This window comes from Rhipicephalus microplus, unplaced genomic scaffold (genome assembly GCF_043290135.1).
Source record: "Rhipicephalus microplus isolate Deutch F79 unplaced genomic scaffold, USDA_Rmic scaffold_244, whole genome shotgun sequence".
Lineage (NCBI taxonomy): Eukaryota > Metazoa > Arthropoda > Arachnida > Ixodida > Ixodidae > Rhipicephalus > Rhipicephalus microplus.
Window position 1 is genome coordinate 180,001 of NW_027464815.1, and position 3,971 is coordinate 183,971.

General features: G+C 57.4%; 1 non-coding gene across 1 annotated transcript; it reads right to left on the minus strand.

The window, feature by feature from the left end:
- Positions 1-1,470: 1,470 nt before the first annotated feature.
- LOC142792766 (small subunit ribosomal RNA) lies at positions 1,471-3,285 on the minus strand. Its single transcript, XR_012891188.1, has one exon. It is a non-coding gene; the product is annotated as a small subunit ribosomal RNA (ribosomal RNA).
- Positions 3,286-3,971: the final 686 nt, after the last annotated feature.

The window sequence follows — 3,971 nt, forward strand, 5'->3', positions numbered from 1 at the left end:
GGACCCGTAGGTATCGTTGTGTGCTCGCTCTCATTGGCCCGCCTAACCAGAAAATGCCTGCGGTACACCCATTTGGATAAGAGTGCACGCAGATGCGGGCCTCGACGGCTACACATTTCCTCGGGCGGCCGCCTCCCGGCCTCCGTGGAGCGCGGGATGCACGGTCCCATCGACAAGCCTCTCCCGTTTTTACCGTGGCGTCGCGGTTCACCACGGCGGGCGGGTCGGTCTCCTCCGCATAAAAAGGGGGACCCCCGCTTTTTGTTCCACGAAATCGCACAAGCTTTTTTCGCATCCACGGTTTGCCACCGCACACCAAAATGCCGATCCGGCTGCCTACTTTAGCCAACAGGTGGAGCCAGGCGCGCCGTACTTGCGCGGCACTTCCCACGTCCACCGAAGTCGGTGCCAAGGACCACTTTCGGCGCCGGAGCCGCGTACGAGCCTACTCGAGGCGGAAGAACGAAGCCAGCAAGGGCCTGGCCGCAAGTGCGTTCAATTGTCGGGACGTCCAAGTCCCTCGTTCTTCCGTGCTTCCTCTTTCGGCAAGTCGTTGCGGCACCTTCCCAAAGCGCGCAGACCCGCTAATCGCGACGAGCGCGACGTGGCCGTGCCGCCTTTCCCTCGGCAGCAAGCAAAACGCCTGGCAACGTCGACGCTCCCCTAACCGCGATCTCGCACCGTGTTTCGTGTGGCGAATTCAAAAGCCGGCCGGCGCTGCTGCAACCATTACGGTCGGTACGCATACGCCGCGGAGGGCGGGACGGTCATCGGAGCGTGCGGTTCCTCCATCGAGTACTGCGCACCTCAGCCGTCGCATCGCCGTGCCATGACCGGCCGCGCGTCAACGCGAACCGGTGCCAGCGAGATCCCTCGCCTGCAAGAACCGACCGGCAGCCTCCGTCACCCGAGGACGCGGAGGCGCTTGCCGCGGACGGCGGGACGGTATGCACTGGTGCACAGCGGACCCGTCACATCGCCAGTTCCTTGACCGACCGCCGACGCTTGTGCCGTTCCTCTCGTACTTGGCAGTCGCCGCGCGATTGTCGGGTCTCGTTCTTGCACGCTCGAACGGTCGGGAGGGCACTCGGCTGGCGTTTCGGGAACGCGCAGCCTCGCCTTCTACCGACGTAACCACGACTCGCCGTTCGCGCTCCGCCGCTCCTGTTTACAGTACTAGGCGGTCCCGCAGCGGTCGGGTCGCGCATTTCGAGCGCTTCGAGCCACGGTGCAGTGGCGGGTCGAAAGCCGACCTATGAGTGCGTTGCGCCGTTTGTACCCGCGTCCGCCACCTGGCCGACCGTCCAAGGTCGCGGTGTTGGCGTCCGCTGGGCGCAACAATTTGTCACGGGGTGCCGCTCCACATTCAGGCAGCCCCGTGGGGAAAAGCCGACCCCGCGTCCAAACGGGGTCAGCGGCAGAAAGTGTCGGGCGCAGACGCAGCTGAGGCGCTCACCCTTCACAATCCGTTAATGATCCTTCCGCAGGTTCACCTACGGAAACCTTGTTACGACTTTTACTTCCTCTAAATGATCAAGTTTGGTCATCTTTCCAACAGACCGGCGCAACCGAAAGGCCGCGCCGGACATCGGTCCGAAGACCTCACTAAATCATTCAATCGGTAGTAGCGACGGGCGGTGTGTACAAAGGGCAGGGACGTAATCAACGCGAGCTTATGACTCGCGCTTACTGGGAATTCCTCGTTCAAGGGGAACAATTGCAAGCCCCTATCCCAATCACGAAAGAAGTTCCACGGGTTACCCAGTCTTTTCAGACAGGGATAAAGACACGCTGCTTCCTTCAGTGTAGCGCGCGTGCGGCCCCGGACATCTAAGGGCATCACAGACCTGTTATTGCTCTGTTTCGTGCGGCTAGGAGCCGCTTGTCCCTCTAAGAAGGTTGTAAGGTGCTGGGAACCCCGCACCTATTTAATAGGCTAGAGTCTCGTTCGTTATCGGAATTAACCAGACAAATCGCTCCACCAACTAAGAACGGCCATGCACCACCATCCACCGAATCAAGAAAGAGCTCTCAATCTGTCAATCCTCCCAGTGTCCGGGCCGGGTAAGTTTTCCCGTGTTGAGTCAAATTAAGCCGCAGGCTCCACTCCTGGTGGTGCCCTTCCGTCAATTCCTTTAAGTTTCAGCTTTGCAACCATACTTCCCCCGGAACCCAAATACTTTGGTTTCCCGGAAGCTGCCCGCCGAGTCATTTGAGTAACTCAGGCGGATCGCTGGTTGGCATCGTTTATGGTCAGAACTAGGGCGGTATCTGATCGCCTTCGAACCTCTGACTTTCGTTCTTGATCAATGAAAACATTCTTGGCAAATGCTTTCGCAGTAGTTCGTCTTGCGACGGTCCAAGAATTTCACCTCTAGCGCCGCAATACGAATGCCCCCGTCCGTCCCTCTTAATCATTACCTCGTATTCCAAAAACCAACAGAACAGAAACGAGGTCTTGTTCTATTATTCCATGCAAGTTTATTCAGGCGACTCGCCTGCGTTGAGCACTCTAATTTTTTCAAAGTAAAAGCACCGGCCATCTCGAGGCACACAATGAAGTGCACCAAGAAAGAACCGGCATGATGTTCAGTCCGAGCCGTCGCATCGGGTAGATGCACTACTCGTCTGGAACTGAGATCCAACTACGAGCTTTTTAACCGCAGCAGCTTTAGTATACGCTATTGGAGCTGGAATTACCGCGGCTGCTGGCACCAGACTTGCCCTCCAATTGATCCTCGTTAAAGGATTTAGAGTGTACTCATTTCAATTACGGGGCCTCAAAAGAGTCCCGTATTGTTATTTTTCGTCACTACCTCCCCGTGCCGGGAGTGGGTAATTTGCGCGCCTGCTGCCTTCCTTGGATGTGGTAGCCGTTTCTCAGGCTCCCTCTCCGGAATCGAACCCTGATTCTCCGTTACCCGTAACAACCATGGTAAGCAAGTAACCTACCATCGAAAGTTGATAAGGCAGACACTTGAAAGAAACGTCGCCGGCTCGTGGCCATGCGATCAGCACAAAGTTATCCAGAGTCACCACACAATACGGGCCGAAACCCGATCGATCTTGGTCTAATAAAAGCACCCGTTACCCAAAGGGCTCCAGGCTCACTGCATGTATTAGCTCTAGAATTGCCACAGTTATCCAAGTAGGAAGAAACGATCTAAGGAACCATAACTGATTTAATGAGCCATTCGCGGTTTCGCCTTATTTCGGCATGTACTTAGACATGCATGGCTTAATCTTTGAGACAAGCATATGATTACTGGCAGGATCAACCAGGTAATCGTTCGACTGCGCGTCCGTCCTCGCCCTCGGCGGGCCGGACGCAGTCTGTGTGCGGCGGAGGCCACCTTCAGGCGCCCCAACACGCTTATTTTGCACTCCGAGATGACGGCGTTCGAGCTCGCTACGGCACAACCTTCCCGAAAGACGAGTGGGAGCCGTGCGGCAAGAAGCACGTTCATGCTCGCTCTTTTTCGTTGCATCGACTCGGTCGCGCCGTGCGGGTTGCCCAAGCCCGCTGCACTGTCGGTGGACCGGCCGGAACTAGCAACGGAGCCGAGACTGCAAAGCCGCCAGACGACGGGTCACGCCCGCGTCTTCGGCGCTTTCGCATCTGAATCGCCCGAGGACGACACGGAACACACCTCGATATCGTGGTAAAACGGCACCGTCCGACAACCAGCCCCTAACGCATCAAGCGGATGAGGCTGCAGACGACTGCCGTGGATTCCCCTGGAGCAGACCCGAGGACACGCTTGACGAGGCCGAAGCCCGCCGCATATCAGACACCCGGTCGCTTTCGCGTACGCCGCTCACGAGAACCCCCACATAATAGCAGCGATAAGTACCCAGACCTCCTTGGGCCCTAATACGAGCGTACTCGAGAAAATTTCACCGCGGGTGTGCCCCGAAACGTGTGGCATGTTGAGCGTGCCACAAGTCTACGTCGCTCTCAAACCCGCCGA